Consider the following 17,192-nt stretch of genomic DNA (forward strand, 5'->3'; position numbering starts at 1 on the left):
CAGTTCGTTCTCTATATAATGACTCTTGGTATTGTCCATAAGTTGTCTCAAAATTTCCATAGGACAAAAAATGGTAAAATCTCATGACTAAAATGAAACTAGCTTTCTTGAATCCCATCAGAGGACTGCTGCTGGCAGTGGGTTAACTTCATCTCTGATCAAAGCATAATGTTAGGTTATGTGTAGGACCTTGGAGAATAGAAATGCTTTGGCTTTCCATTGCCCATAAGACCAAGACCATGAACCTTTCCACAGCACAGGAGATGTGTGTTGTGTTTTGTCTGATGCTTGCCTGTTCAATAATGCCCTCTCCCTTGCTAAAATTTGCATTCGCCATGCAGCTTCAGGAAGTCCCTCATGCTACCTGCTGCTTCTCCCATCTCAGACCACTGATCCCCAAACCTCAAATTGTGTTTATGCTTGCTTCCAATGATTGACTTGTCTTTCCACAACATTGGAAAGTGGCTGTTTTTTCAAAGACTGAAATACAAAGTTTGGTATATAACATTGTATAAATTCAAGAGCTACATGTTAATTTGATACATTTATGTATGGTAGTGAGACAGGCTGCCCTTGGTTTCTATTCCAGTGCTTACTAGAGCATGTAGTTGCACAGGTATTAGTTATGTCCTTCTCGAAGGCTGACCAGATGCTTTTGGATGGATATAACTGACCCAACCCAGGAGACCTCTGGGTCCTGCCCACCTGGCCTGAACCACAAGAGGCCACCAAGGATCACAGTTCCATCCCCACAGTCAGCACTGGGTCAGCCATGGTACAGGGAGCGAGGAGGTGCTGCCTGGCCTTGCAGGAGGGAAGAGGCAGGGGCAGGGCTAGAAGATGGTGGAAGGGATACCCACCCACACCTCTACAGTGTGTCATTTACTGCTCCGATGAGATCTCAGCCGAACCTGTAGAGACAACACCTGGGAGTTAAGATACCTTGTGACAGTGGCTCGCACTTGTCTGCTGGGTGCACCCTGGACACCTGTAGCTAAGAGACTGACAGATGGACACCTAAATCCACCTCCGATGCCTCAAACCCCAAAGTTCTTGAAACTGATCTGTCTCCTTATGCCTCATTCTGCCTCCTGTGTATTCCTCTTACCCATTCCCCCCCACCTTGTGACTGATGCTGTCCCTTCTTGGGTCCAGCATGAAGTGTGTGTCCAGCCCTGTGCTGTGCCTGACTGCATGGAGGCTGTAGGGTGAGAGAAATGAGACACTAACCATGGGTGCAAAATTTAAGCAAAGTCCCAGCAGATTTTTCCTATAGAAACAAAAGCTAATTCTAAAATTTTTATCAAAAGGCAAAGGAACTAGAGTAAATACTGAAAATGAAGAATAAAGGGTGAAGGAACCACAAAACTTGATTTTATGATTTATAGCTACAGTAATCAAGACGGTGTGGTATTGAAGGGGGGTAGAGACATCAAAAAAATATAAACAGACCTACATAGGTAAGAACTGATTTTTGACAAAGGTACAAAAGCAGTTTAATGGAGGAAGGATAGAGGACAGTTTTTACAATAAAGAGTATGGACTTCAGTTTGCTAAAAGAATGGACCTCAACCTAAATCTCACACCTTATACAGAAATTAACAAAATGGATCATATATCTGCATGTAAAATGTAAAGCTATAAAATTGATAGAAGCAAGCAGAATATCTTCATGACTTCGGTGAAGAGCTCTTGGTACACCAAAAGTACATTACACACACACACAAAAGAAAGCATACATTGGACTTTTTCAAAATTTTACTCTGAAAAGTCTTAGAATGAAAATATAAATCACAGACTGGACAAAAATATTTGCAAATCATATATCCAACAACAAACTTGAGTCGAAAGTAAAGAACTTTCTAATCTCAAAAGTAAGGAAACAAATGGTCCTGTTACAAAACATGAATTTCCAATTTCCTTTGTTTCATTCTAGTAAGATGTCTGGTGGCAGGATTTAGTCATAATGGTCATGGCTATGGAAAACACCTGGAGTCCGTTTCAAGGTTGTCCAAATAGCTAACGTTTCTTTGATGGCTTTGCATAGTCAAGAAAAGAGACTAAGGTCATAAATTATCACATTACTATAAAATTTTCATGAACAGTGGCTTGTATAATCTTTATTTTAACGTATAAAATCTGTTTAAATGGACCATTCAAGTATTAGCTCCCATTTCTTAGGACATTATAGTTGGGGGATTTTCTTAGGTTGTACTGAGCATTCTTAGTTTCTAGCACAATTGCTGTCCATATTATTTGGTAAAGTGATGTTATGTTAGTATGTGAAGAAGATACATGGATTTTAAACCTTATTATCATAATAATGTGACCATAGGAGTTCTAGACCAAAGCATTAAAACATTAAAATTGTATGTTTTAAGCATAAATTGTCTCATAGGAGAAAGTCGTTTTTAGAGTGACACATTTGAAGGGATTCATGAGGGGATCCCTGGGTGGCTCAGCGGTTTAGCGCCTGCCTTTGGCCCAGGGCGCAATCCTGGAGTCCCAGGATCAAGTCCCACGTCAGGCTCCCAGCATGGAGCCTGCTTCTTTCTCTCTCTCTCTCATAAATAAATAAATAGATAAATCGTTAAAAAAAAAAAATGAAGGGATTCATGAGCCACAGATAACTAACATTTCCAAATATGCACATGCACAGTCGTCACCTCATTCAGGTTGTTACGCCTTTAATATATGATGTATATCTTCAAAAACGAGGGGGCCCCTCACACACGGAATATTGGAACTTCAGCCAGACCTGATGAGCACCATCAAAATCCCTTAACATAATTCTTCCCAGACAATCTGAAGCTTTCAAATAGCAATTCCAGTGCCAAGGAGAGCTGCTCTTCAGGAGGGAGAAGAGGAAATCACGGCCCCAGATCACCCCTTCACATCTTCCAGAAAAATACTTTCCACAGGTCCTTACCAGTGATCTTGATTATTTGTGGTAATAAGTTATTGACATGAATTCTGTTCTTTATTCACAATGAGTTTTGTTTTGTTTTGTCGTTTTTGTTTTTTTTTTTAAGTCTAGCTTTCTAAAATCTTTTTTGTTTTTTTTTTTTTAATTTATTTTTTATTGGTGTTCAATTTACTAACATACAGAATAACACCCAGTGCCCGTCACCCATTCACTCCCACCCCCCGCCCTCCTCCCCTTCTACCACCCCTAGTTTGTTTCCCAGAGTTAGCAGTCTTTACGTTCTGTCTCCCTTTCTGATATTTCCCACACATTTCTTCTCCCTTCCCTTATTTTCCCTTTCACTATTATTTATATTCCCCAAATGAATGAGAACATATAATGTTTGTCCTTCTCCGACTGACTTACTTCACTCAGCATAATACCCTCCAGTTCCATCCACGTTGAAGCAAATGGTGGGTATTTGTCATTTCTAATGGCTGAGGAATATTCCATTGTATACATAAACCACATCTTCTTTATCCATTCATCTTTCGTTGGACACCGAGGCTCCTTCCACAGTTTGGCTATCGTGGCCATTGCTGCTAGAAACATCGGGGTGCAGGTGTCCCGGCGTTTCATTGCATTTGTATCTTTGGGGTAAATCCCCAACAGTGCAATTGCTGGGTCGTAGGGCAGGTATATTTTTAACTGTTTGAGGAACCTCCACACAGTTTTCCAGAGTGGCTGCACCAGTTCACATTCCCACCAGCAGTGTAAGAGGGTTCCCTTTTCTCCGCATCCTCTCCAACATTTGTTGTTTCCTGCCTTGTTAATTTTCCCCATTCTCACTGGTGTGAGGTGGTATCTCATTGTAGTTTTGATTTGTATTTCCCTGATGGCAAGTGATGCAGAGCATTTTCTCATATGCATGTTGGCCATGTCTATATCTTCCTCTGTGAGGTTTCTGTTCATGTCTTTTGCCCATTTCATGATTGGATTGTTTGTTTCTTTGGTGTTGAGTTTAATAAGTTCTTTATAGATCTTGGAAACTAGCCCTTTATCTGATATGTCATTTGCAAATATCTTCTCCCATTCTGTAGGTTGTCTTTGAGTTTTGTTGACTGTATCCTTTGCTGTGCAAAAGCTTCTTATCTTGATGAAGTCCCAATAGTTCATTTTTGCTTTTGTTTCTTTTGCCTTCGTGGATGTATCTTGCAAGAAGTTACTATGGCCGAGTTCAAAAAGGGTGTTGCCTGTGTTCTTCTCTAGGATTTTGATGGAATCTTGTCTCACATTTAGATCTTTCATCCATTTTGAGTTTATCTTTGTGTATGGTGAAAGAGAGTGGTCTAGTTTCATTCTTCTGCATGTGGATGTCCAATTTTCCCAGCACCATTTATTGAAGAGACTGTCTTTCTTCCAATGGATAGTCTTTCCTCCTTTATCGAATATTAGTTGCCCATAAAGTTCAGGGTCCACTTCTGGATTCTCTATTCTGTTCCACTGATCTATGTGTCTGTTTTTGTGCCAGTACCACACTGTCTTGATGACCACAGCTTTGTAGTACAACCTGAAATCTGGCATTGTGATGCCCCCAGATATGGTTTTCTTTTTTAAAATTCCCCTGGCTATTCGGGGTCTTTTCTGATTCCACACAAATCTTAAAATAATTTGTTCTAACTCTCTGAAGAAAGTCCATGGTATTTTGATAGGGATTGCATTAAACGTGTATATTGCCCTGGGTAACATTGACATTTTCACAATATTAATTCTGCCAATCCATGAGTATGGAATATTTTTCCATCTCTTTGTGTCTTCCTCAATTTCTTTCAGAAGTGTTCTATAGTTTTGAGGGTATAGATCCTTTACATCTTTGGTGAGGTTTATTCCTAGGTATCTTATGCTTTTGGGTGCAATTGTAAATGGGATTGACTCCTTAATTTCTCTTTCTTCAGTCTCATTGTTAGTGTATAGAAATGCCACTGACTTCTGGGCATTGATTTTGTATCCTGCCACGCTACCGAATTGCTGTATGAGTTCTAGCAATCTTGGGGTGGAGACTTTTGGGTTTTCTATGTAGAGTATCATGTCATCGGCGAAGAGGGAGAGTTTGACTTCTTCTTTGCCAATTTGAATGCCTTTAATGTCTTTTTGTTGTCTGATTGCTGAGGCTAGGACTTCCAGTACTATGTTGAACAGCAGTGGTGAGAGTGGACATCCCTGTCTTGTTCCTGATCTTAGGGGAAAGGCTCCCAGTGCTTCCCCATTGAGAATGATATTTGCTGTGGGCTTTTCATAGATGGCTTTTAAGATGTCAAGGAATGTTCCCTCTATCCCTACACTCTGAAGAGTTTTGATCAGGAATGGATGCTGTATTTTGTCAAATGCTTTCTCTGCATCCAATGAGAGGATCATATGGTTCTTGGTTTTTCTCTTGCTGATATGATGAATCACATTGATTGTTTTACGGGTGTTGAACCAGCCTTGTGTCCCAGGGATAAATCCTACTTGGTCATGGTGAATAATTTTCTTAATGTACTGTTGGATCCTATTGGCCAGTATCTTGTTGAGAATTTTTGCATCCATGTTCATCAGGGATATTGGTCTGTAATTCTCCTTTTTGGCGGGGTCTTTGTCTGGCTTTGGAATTAAGGTGATGCTGGCCTCATAGAACGAATTTGGAAGTACTCCATCTCTTTCTATCTTTCCAAACAGCTTTAGGAGAATAGGTATGATTTCTTCTTTAAACGTTTGATAAAATTCTCCTGGGAAGCCATCTGGCCCTGGACTCTTGTGTCTTGGGAGGTTTTTGATGACTGCTTCAATTTCCTCCCTGGTTATTGGCCTGTTCAGGTTTTCTATTTCTTCCTGTTCCAGTTTTGGTAGTTTGTGGCTTTCCAGGAATGCGTCCATTTCTTCTAGATTGCCTAATTTATTGGCGTATAGCTGTTCATAATATGTTTTTAAAATCGTTTGTATTTCCTTGGTGTTGGTAGTGATCTCTCCTTTCTCATTCATGATTTTATTAATTTGAGTCTTCTCTCTCTTCTTTTTAATAAGGCTGGCTAATGGTTTATCTATCTTATTAATTCTTTCAAAGAACCAACTCCTGGTTTTGTTGATCTGTTCCACAGTTCTTCTGGTCTCGATTTCGTTGAGTTCTGCTCGAATCTTTATTAGCTCCCTTCTTCTCTTGGGTGTAGGATCTATTTGCTGTTTTTTCTCTAGCTCCTTTATGTGTAAGGTTAGCTTTTGTATTTGAGTTCTTTCCAGTTTTTGAATGGATGCTTGTATTGCGATGTATTTCCCCCTTAGGACTGCTTTTGCTGCATCCCAAAGATTTTGAACGGTTGTATCTTCATTCTCATTAGTTTCCATGAATCTTTTTAATTCTTCCTTAATTTCCTGGTTGACCCTTTTATCTTTTAGCAGGATGGTCCTTAACCTCCATGTGTTTGAGGTCCTTCCAAACTTCTTGTTGTGATTTAGTTCTAATTTCAAGGCATTATGGTCCGAGAATATGCAGGGGACAATCCCAATCTTTTGGTATCGGTTCAGACCCGATTTGTGACCCAATATGTGGTCTATTCTGGAGAAAGTTCCATGTGCGCTTGAGAAGAATGTGTATTCAGTTGAGTTTGGATGTAAAGTTCTGTAGATATCTGTGAAATCCATCTGGTCCAGTGTATCATTTAAAGCTCTCGTTTCTTTGGAGATGTTTTGCTTAGAAGACCTATCGAGTATAGAAAGAGCTAGATTGAAGTCACCAAGTATAAGTGTATTATTATCTAAGTATTTCTTCACTTTGGTTAATAATTGATTTATATATTTGGCAGCTCCCACATTCGGAGCATATATATTGAGGATTGTTAAGTCCTCTTGTTGAATAGATCCTTTAAGTATGATATAGTGTCCCTCTTCATCTCTCACTACAGTCTTTGGGGTAAATTTTAGTTTATCTGATATAAGGATGGCTACCCCTGCTTTCTTTTGAGGACCATTCGAATGGTAAATGGTTCTCCAACCTTTTATTTTCAGGCTGTAGGTGTCCTTCTGTCTAAAATGAGTCTCTTGTAGACAGCAAATAGATGGGTCCTGCTTTTTTATCCAGTCTGAAACCCTGCGCCTTTTGATGGGGTCATTAAGCCCGTTCACATTCAGAGTTACTATTGAGAGATATGAGTTTAGTGTCATCATGATATCTATTCAGTCTTTGTTTTTGTGGACTGTTCCACTGAACTTCTTCTTAAAGGGGAATTTTAAGAGTCCCCCTTAAAATTTCTTGCAGAGCTGGTTTGGAGGTCACATATTCTTTTAGTTGCTGCCTGTCTTGGAAGCTCTTTATCTCTCCTTCCATTTTGAATGAGAGCCTTGCTGGATAAAGTATTCTTGGTTGCATGTTCTTCTCATTTAGGACCCTGAATATATCCTGCCAGCCCTTTCTGGCCTGCCAGGTCTCTGTGGAGAGGTCTGCTGTTACCCTAATACTCCTCCCCATAAAAGTCAGGGATTTCTTGTCTCTTGCTGCTTTAAGGATCTTCTCTTTATCTTTGGAATTTGCAAGCTTCACAATTAAATGTCGAGGTGTTGATCGGTTTTTATTGATTTTAGGGGGGGATCTCTCTATTTCCTGGATCTGAATGCCTGTTTCCCTTCCCAGATTAGGAAAGTTTTCAGCTAGAATTTGTTCAAATACATATTCTGGCCCTCTGTCCCTTTCGGCGCCCTCGGGAACCCCAATCAAACGTAGGTTTTTCTTCCTCAGGCTGTCGTTTATTTCCCTTAATCTATCTTCATGGTCTTTTAATTGTTTGTCTCTTTTTTCCTCAGTTTCCCTCTTTGCTATCAACTTGTCTTCTAGGTCACTCACTCGTTCTTCCACCTCGTTAACCCTCGTCGTTAGGACTTCTAGTTTGGATTGCATCTCATTCAATTGATTTTTAATTTCTGCCTGATTAGCTCTAAATTCTGCAGTCATGAAGTCTCTTGAGTCCTTTATACTTTTTTCTAGAGCCACCAGTAGCTGTATAATAGTGCTTCTGAATTGGCTTTCTGACATTGAATTGTAATCCAGATTTTGTAACTCTGTGGGAGAGAGGACTGTTTCTGATTCTTTCTTTTGAGGTGAGGTTTTCCTTCTAGTCATTTTGCTCAGTGCAGAGTGGCCAAAAGCAAGTTGTATTGGGAAAAAGAGAAAAAGAGAGGAGAGAAAGAAGGAAAGAAAAGAGAAAAAGAAAAAAAAAGGGAAGAAAAAGAAAAAAAAAAGAAGAAAAAGAGAAAGAAAAAGAAAGGAGAAAAAAAGGGGGTGGGGGAAGGAAACAAATCAAAAAGCAAAACAAAACAAAAACAAAAACAAAAACAAACAAACAAAAAAAAGAACCACCGGGGAGTATCTTCTGATTCTGTGTACTTTAAGTCCCTTGGCTTCTCCTGGAAGTTGTCCGTCTAGCTGGTGTTCTGGGGGAGGGGCCTGTTGTGCTGATTTTCAGGTGTTAGCAGTTGGGGGAGCTGCTGTGCCCCTGCCTGGTGCAGGGCTCAGTGGGGGTTGTTTACCCCGTGAGGCCGCAGGAGGAACAGCCCCAGTGGCGGGGCAGCTCTGGAAACCTGGATTCAGCTCCGGCAGGAACTCCGTCTGCAGGGCCTGGAGGCTCCGGGGCGGGGCCGCTGATCTGCTCAGCTGGGGCAGGAGCGTCCTCGCTGTCCTGGGCCCTCCCGGCCTCTGCCTGTCCCGGGGGAGGCGGGATCCTGGGCTGTGTCCCGGCGCCTGCGCTGCTGGATTTGCGCTCCCGGGCCGCGCAGCCCCCTCCGCGGAGCTGCCGCCCGAGCCCCTCCAAGCTGCTCCTGGAACCGCGCAGCCCCCTCCGCACGGAGCCTCTTCCTCTGCCCGAGCCCCTCCGAGCTGCTCCCGGGGCCGCGCAGCCCCCTCCGCGGAGCCGCCGCCCGAGCCCCCCGAGCTGCTCCGGGTCCCGCCGTGCGCGCTGCAGCCCTTAGGGAGCTCGGCGCACTCTCCCGGGGCGCAGGTGTCTGTTAGTGTCCCGGGGAGCCCGAGGGCATCCCCGCCCTCCTGGGTCCTGCTCCACCTCCCTGCGAGCCCCTTTCCCCCCGGAAGGTCGGTGCAGCTCCTGCTCCTCCGGGACGGGGCTCTCCTGTCCTGGGGACACTCGCCCCGGCCTCAGCCCGGCTCCTCACGGGGCCCCTCCCCCTTGGAGGCCTTTTGTTCCTTTACTTCTTTTTCCCCGTCTTCCTACCTTGATAGATGCGCGAACTCTTCTCACTGTAGCATTCCAGCTGGTCTCTCTTTAAATCTCAGGCCGAATTCATAGATTTTCAGGATAATTTGAAGGTTTTCTAGGTAGTTTGGTGGAGACAGGTGATTTGGAGACCCTACTCTTCCGCCATCTTGCCCCTCCCCCTCTAAAATCTTTTTTGCTTTGGTTAATTAGAAACAGAACAGGGGTCAAGTAACCTGGTTGGGCTAAAAGTGTAGGACATATTGAACATGCCCAAATTTTCAAAAAAAAGGGTAGATGCTAATGAAAATATTATGCTTCCTTACCTCTTTTACCAATCAGCTAATGCTTAAATCTACACAATAGTGGGGAAAGCAAGGCACATTTTAAATAGTATTTCATTTCAATCACAGCTGAGAACAGTTGAGAGAAACATTACTTATTGAAACATACCATTAACACCTTTGGAAACAGTGACATGAAATAGGTTGTTTTGTCATATCTTTTTTTTCCCCATCAGCTTTGTGACTTTATCCAGACTTAAAAGTCTTTATACCTTTTCCTATATAATTTGACAGGTGCTCTGGTTTGTGTGTATTGGCAGGTAAGTAGGACCACTTTCCCCCTCTTTAGGTTCCTAGTAGGTTCCATTTTTTTTCCCAATCTTTTTATTTTTTTAAAGATTTTCTTTCTTTATTCATGAGAGATAGAAAGAGGCAGAGACATAGGCAGAGGGAGAAGCAGGCTCCCTAGGGGGAGCCCAATACGGGACTCGATCCCAGGACCCCAGGATCACACCCTGAGCCAAAGGCAGACGCTCAACTGATGAGCCACCCAGGCGTCCTTGACCAAGATTCTTGATCTAGGATTTGTCTCTTAGATTTTAAATAGTCTAGGGACCTCCTGCGACTGTATGCAGAATTTCCTTCCCCCCCCCCCCAACACACACACTTTTTTAGAGAGAGGCTGCATATGTGTGCACACCTGGGGGGCAGGGACAGTGAGAGGCAGACAGAGAGGGGGAGAGACAATCTTAAACAGGCTCCACACCCAGCACGGAGCCTGAGATGGGGCTTGATCTCACAACCCTGAGATCATGACAAGGTGAAATCAAGAGTAGGATGCTTAACCAACTGAGTACCCAGGTGCCCCATGTATGCAGAATTTTCTGATATATATCAGCGATATGTGTGTGTGCACATAAACACTTCCACATATATGGCACACACATTTTTCTGAAAATAGGTTCTATATATTTTCAGACTTTTAAAGGGGTCCCTTCACAAGAAACTAGACATTGTTTAAATCTATAAAACTAGATTTGGCCACATATTACCTAACTGTCCATTTTAATCACAGCTGAGAAGAGTCACAAGAAGTTGTCTATGGTTTAACATCATTTAAGAGATGTCTCCAATGTGGTGAAGATCTGTGGATGGATCATCCAGTCTGCAGCACCTGCAAAATGTACATTTCACATTCTACTTTGATGTCAGCTGGAACAGAGGGCCATTTTAGAAGAAAGTTGCCCCATGTCACTGGCAAAGGTATAATCAGAAAGAGGGTGCAAAGCTCCACCTCAGGGGTTGAAGCAAGTGGAGGACCAGAACTCAAATGTTTTAACATCTAAGACTGGAGTAAAACTTGTCAGAATAGATCAAATGAAAAATGTTTAGCATGCACCTGTAAAAACAAATGACATAATGTCTGCAATTTTCTTTAAAATATTTATGCAAATATAAAGTTAAGGCTAAATGAAGCAAACATGGCAAAAATCTTGGTAATTACGGATTCTGATGTATAAGTATGTGAGTTCATTATATTATTTTCTTTACCTTTGAGTACATATAAGATTTTCCATAACATTTTTTTATATTACATACATACCCTAATTGTTTAACTCTATGCTTTCTGGTTTTACCAGAACCAACGTATGGACGGTCAGCTCTGATAGGAAAAAAACGAAGATTTTTTGGGGCAATAAAATGGACAATAAAGAATCTGGAAAAACAACCCCAGCAGCACTGAGAAATGCATAGCATATTGAGAAGAAACAAAGCTGGGAGTCCATGCACATTTTAGCAGGACATGAAGAGAAAAATGATCGATTCTGTAATAAAAGCAAAGGAAAACAAAATTATTTTCAGAGAGTTTAGGAAATGGTAAAATACAGAATACTTCTGGGATATAAATCAGTATAGCCTTACTGGTGAACAGTTTAGGGACATGAATCAAAAGCCTTAAGACACTCCGTATCCTTTGATCAGTTCATTCCCTTAGTAACAGTACAACCTAAAGAAACCAAATGTAAGCAACTGTTCCTGCACACATTTCTCACTTCCATTCTGAAAGCGCTCTGAGGAAGGGGCTGTGTCTACCTTGCCACACAGGAGGTTAAATGCTCAATGAATGTATATTAATTAAACAGTGAGGAATTAGAAACAACCTAAAAGTCCAACAATAGGATTATTTGGGACATTTTTTAAAAAGATTTTATTTATTTATTCATGAAAGACACAGAGAAAGGCAGAGACACAACACAGGCAGAGGGAGAAGCAGGCTCCATGCAGGGAGCCCAACGCAGAACTCGATCTCGGGACCTCAGGCTCACGCCCTGGGCTGAAGGCAGACGCTCAACCGCTGAGCCACCCAAGGATCCCAAGGGACATTTTGATATAGAAGATTACTAGTCATTTTAAGTTGTTTTTTCAAAGAGCCACATGACATGGGAGAATGTTGCCAATATAATATTAAATGCAAAAAATCATAATGTAAAACCATATATGGAATGATCCTAATTAAATATATATTTAAACTAGTATGAAGAAATACATCAAAAGTTAACTGCAGTTATCCATGGGTGATTTACACTTAAGCACATTTAAAATTTTCTCCTTCAAGTGTTTCTGTGGCTTCCAAGTTATCTATGAGGACTAAAATCTTTTCTAAAAGTGAATTTTAGGGACACCTGGATGGCTCGGCAGTTGAGCATCTGCCTTCAGCCCATGGTATGGTCCAGGGATTGGTCCCATCCGCATCGGGCTCCCTGCATAGAGCCTGCCTCTCTTTGTGTCTCTCATGAATAAATAAAAAAAAATCTTTTTTGTTTTTAAAGTGAATTTTGGTTTCACAGTCTACAGCTAGGTAAGTGTAGCATTACAAAAAGCCAACATCTTTGCCTTCCTCTAATGCAAGTTCCCACTCTCCACTCTCTGAGGTGGCCTCTCTTACAAATTGTGTGTGTCCTAGGTCATGTTTAATGTTTCTACATACATATACTGCATATGTACTCTAGAAAATGTGTGGTATTGGTGTACTTTTTATATAAATAGTGTTAAGTTGCATGCATATTTATCATCAAGTTTCTGTTTTCTGTTTTAACTCAACAACCTATTTATGAGAGCTGCCTGTGTGGGGGGACTGGATGGAGTCATTCCCCTGAACTGCCGTAGAGCATCACATCTGAGTTAGCCATTTCTCTGTTAATAAGCAGGTACGGGCCTGGCTATTCTCTCTGAATCTATTAAAGAAAACGATGGAGGAGACCACATCCCACTTCTCGGCTGGTGTCAGGAAAAGAAATCATCTCAAAGGAAAGAGTGGGCCACAGTTCCCAAAAGAGGAAACCACGTCCAGTTCCTGGTGCCGGCAGAAAGCCCAGCAGAGCCTTCCCCTGTGCTCAGGAGTCAGCCACATATACAGACATTCTGCCGAGATGGAGTATTAGCACGTGCCGGGCACCATGCTAAAGATGAAGATCTCGCACACGTGTGCAAGTCACGATGCACGAAAGGTGGCAGAGGCACTGACCTGTGATCTCCAGGTTAACCTATCAGGATATGCTTACTTACATTTTTGCCTCGGGTTTAACAGTGATGTCTGGGTATTTGAAAACCTTCAAAGTAACCCAAGAAATCATAATGCAGCCACAGGTTTTATTTACTCTCGTGTAAAGTATATTTCAGTGTAGGAAAAAATGTGAGTTTCCAGTTTGTTTTTAATAATTTACAAATGGGACATGGTGAGCTCTAAAATCACTTTGTTTTCACAGTACTTGCAATAAGGCGCTTTTACCACTAGGTGATGCTATTGACAACACAAAAGGTAAAAGCAAAGCCTGGAGTAGGGCTTGACAACACTACAGCGTTTAAGAATAAAAACGTGAAAGCACTTTTACAGACAAGTCCTATAAAAAGACCTATGTGCATAATTAAGTATCTCAGTTGCCATGGGCACACCGGTAGTTCAGTACTGCCTATATCCTTCCAGAATAACCTTCAGCAACTTACTGGTCAGCAGTAGAAGGGGCAATCCAAGGGTCCTAGAGTTGGAAGGGAGCTTATTTATCCATCAGTTTTCAAATCCCTGTTCCCTGAAGTTAGAAATATATTTACATCACCACTTAGCATGCATGCATGCAAATACGCACACACCCATATAGATTTTATATGTATGAAACCAAAGTCGTCTCAGAAAACAGTAATATCCTTACCATGTGCTTTTTTTCTCATGTATTTGTAAAATAATAGAACATACACATATTGTTCTCTGCCCCCCAGTTCCCGGTACAGAGCTCCTAAAATCCTTATAATTTCCCACATAATAAGAGCATGGGAGGAGCATCTCTTCCAATATCTGGCCTTTGATTCTGGTTCCTGACACAGAGTTCCTAAATCCCTTGGAATTTCCTAGATGACAGGAGTGTCTTTTGTTCTAAGGAGGTGACTTTTGGTGACTTTGGTGGGTTCTTGGATAGTTTCAGGATGGGGGCTGATCACCAGATAGATCTAGCTCTGATTAGAAGCTTGGGACTTTCAGGCCTATCCTCCATCCTCTGGGAGCGGGGGGTGGGCAGCTAGAAGTAGAGTTAGTGACCATGCATGCCTATGTAACGACACGTCCATCAAATCACCAAAGTATGAGGTCCAGAGAGCTTCCAGGCTGGTGAACACATCCATGTGTCAGGAGGGTGCTGCACCCAACTCCATGGGGACAGAAGCTCTTATGCCTGCCCTATGTAGCTCTTCATTTGGGTATTCATCTGTATTCTTTATCATATCCTTTGTTATTTAATGAAGTGGTAAACATAAGGGTTTACCTAAATACTATGAGCCATTCTAGCAAATTGTTGAACCCAGTGAGGGGGTCATGGTAATCCTGGTTTATAGTCAGTCAGAAATACAGGTGACCACCTGGGACTGGTGACTAGAGTCTTAAAGTCAGGCAGTCTGGTGGGACTGAAGTCTTAAGTTACAGGATTTGATCCTCACTCCATACTGATAGTGTCAGAACTGAACTGAATTGTAGGGCCCCAGCTGGTACTGCAGGATTGTTTGTTGTGTGAAAACCCACACATCTAGAGTCAGAAGTGTTGTGAGTGTAGTAGTATGAGAGTAAAGAAAAGAAGACACACAGGGAATGTTTTCCAAGACATTTTCTATTTCATATATATATATGTCATAAACTAATAACTGGATTTTATTTGATCTCACACACTTCTTTCCATTTAATACAGTAGGAAAGAGAGGCTGAGAGAGGTGGGGTGACTTGCCCCAAGTACCACAGCGAGGACTCAGGGTTTTCAGGACACTGGCAGGTTTTGTTTTGGAAGGCTCTGGGCAAAAATTGAAAAATGTCCTTGGCACACTCCCAACCCTTTCTGTGCTCCTACTTCTACAGCCTGTGGGCCAGAACCCGCTGGTGAAAAAACTGACAAAGTGTAGATGTGATTAGTTATATGCAACTGTCATTTTAAAAATATAGGATCTTTCTAAAATGCAAACGTGATCACTTTACCTCCTCTACTTAAATTACCCCAGTGGCTCTTTCTGGTTTTCTGGCCAAATACAAATTCTCAGTGTGGCAATAAATCTCATCCAGGCCTGCCCCGGTCCTGCTAGCCAACCTCACTCTTTATCACTTCCCATGCATTTTCAAGGACTTTCCTGCATTCTTGACCTGGTTAAATCCTAAGTTTTTCATACTCCACTCACATTCCTCTTCTACAACCTTCTCGGGCCCTTGCTTTGCACGTCTTTGCCACAGCACACATCGTCTGTCCCTGAATCTTCTAGTCTGTCTTTTCCACTGGCCTGTGGTTCTTAAGAGCCAGGGTCATGTCTTTCCACTTGTCATACCTGGCAGCTAGCCTAGGGCTCAGTATATAAGAGGAACTTAATAGGTATCTGCTGGAGTAAATATCTGCATATTCTTACTCTCACATTCTAATGGGGGGGGGGGCGGCAACCCAACTCACTGGAATATCAGCTCTCTGAATTATGTAAGAGCTGGTTTTAACAATGCAGACCTCCATTTTCTCATATCTTGAGAGTATGACTAACTGTATCTATCTCAGGAAAAATGGATGCAAAAGCCCAGTTTTAACTTCCTTTTTTTTCTCTTCATTCTAATACAACTGTGTTAGGAGGATGTTTTTTAGCCCTCAAAGTGTAGGCTAGTACCAAATGATCAAAACAGCCTCTGGTCACCCACTCAAATCCCCAGACTGAGAGCCTTCCCTGGATCCCATACGAGAGGCAGACAGCAACTCTTCTGTGCGCGCCGCCTTGCAACATACCCCCAAAAAGTGGGTCAGTGAGTTACTTACTACCCATCGTTAAGGAGGGGAAGAAATTAAGAGTGAAAGGAAGACAATTAAATGCCAATGTGACCAAGTATAGTAAGTAATGAAAGGCCAAGTTGACCAGTGGGGGCTGTGGTGGTCAGAGATGGCTTTGTAAGAGTGAATTATATAGATTAGGTGAGAATTGAGTAGAGAGATAAAGAAGGAAGCATATCCTTCCTATCCACAGTCAGATAAGGATGTGAGCAGAGAAGACTTGCCTGATCAGAGGCCCATTTGTGTTGGGAGGAGTCAGGCCTGAAATGAGGTGGAAGGGGGAAGGCATGCTGGCACTGGGCAGGACAGGGGCCAATTATCCCTTATCATCCTTGTCCCATGTGGCATTGTGTTGGTCATGAAGCTCATTCCGGTTGACTTACCATTTTGATCTCCTCCCTGCTCTTCTTGTTAGGTAAGTGAGATGAATATTAATGGACTTTTTAAACACAGAAAAATGGTAAAAGATCTGGGTGGCTCAGTTGGTTAAGCGACTGCCTTCAGCTCAGGTCATGATCTCAGGGTCCTGGGATGGAGCCCTGCAGCTTCATAGTTGGGCTTCCTGTTCTGTGAGGAGTCTGCTTCTCCTTCTCCCTCAGCCCTTCCCCTGCCCATGCACACATATGCTCTCCCCCCCCCACCCCCCCGTCTCTCAAATAAATACACTCTTAAAAAAAAAAGAAATGGTAAAAGACTAAAGAAGATTAGGAAAATTAGCCCAAATCACACAGCTAGCAGCTAGCCAAAACTCACAGTCTAGATCTCTACACTTCTATTTCACAGACCCAAGAATTGTAGCTGCTCTCACAAATCACATAACTGAGGACCAAAGAGGTGAAGGGTTTTCCAAGGCTACAGAAAAGCAGAGTTTAGGATATTGGCTGGTAGCAGCTTTACCCAGCTTTAATTCTGATTGAAGGAGTTTTGCATTATATTAACTAGAGAAGAAACCCAGAGGGGAAAATCCTCATATTGCAGAGAAAGAACTGTTACTTCGACAAAACTAAATATTTTCTAATGTTTTACAACTGTTGGGATAACAGTCTGTTAGATAGCTGCATTCTTAAACATGGAAATTTTTATCAACTAAAAATTAAAAGTTTTTTTTAAGTGAAAAATATTCTGAAAAGAAATTGAGCTGCCTGAAGAGAGGGATCTATCTGGGGAGGGAGGTCTCTACAACCTTCAAGAGCTTTGCAGAACTTTTTCTTGCCACTGAAGAATTTTAAGGTCTCCATCAATCAGAGAAAAAAAAAAATTAACTTAAAAACACCACCACCGGGATCCCTGGGTGGCGCAGCGGTTTGGCGCCTGCCTTTGGCCCAGGGCGCGATTCCTGGAGACCCGGGATCGAATCCCACGTAGGGCTCCCGGTGCACGGAGCCCACTTCTCCCTCTGCCTGTGTCTCTGCCTCTCTCTCTCTGATAGTGATAGTCT

At 42.2% G+C, this 17,192-nt stretch overlaps 1 protein-coding gene and 1 long non-coding RNA gene across 3 annotated transcripts in view; one reads left to right on the forward strand and one right to left on the reverse strand.

Annotated features, from left to right (window-relative positions):
- Nucleotides 1–9,317: 9,317 nt before the first annotated feature.
- Nucleotides 9,318–17,192, reverse strand: part of ATG10 (autophagy related 10) — a 221,747-nt gene continuing 213,872 nt past the window's right edge. Inside the window, exon 9 of one of the 2 annotated variants that reach the window (XR_013361884.1) lies at nt 9,318–10,593. The gene's annotated coding sequence lies outside the window, so the exon portion shown is untranslated. Of the gene's footprint in view, nt 13,508–17,192 lie in introns of both variants that reach the window. The other variant, XR_013361879.1, reaches the window with a different exon arrangement.
- Nucleotides 9,325–15,780, forward strand: LOC144294568 (uncharacterized). Its single transcript, XR_013361927.1, has 2 exons — nt 9,325–10,682; nt 12,629–15,780. It is a non-coding gene; the product is annotated as an uncharacterized LOC144294568 (long non-coding RNA).

The sequence above is a fragment of the Canis aureus genome, chromosome 2 (genome assembly GCF_053574225.1).
Source record: "Canis aureus isolate CA01 chromosome 2, VMU_Caureus_v.1.0, whole genome shotgun sequence".
Taxonomy (NCBI): domain Eukaryota; kingdom Metazoa; phylum Chordata; class Mammalia; order Carnivora; family Canidae; genus Canis; species Canis aureus.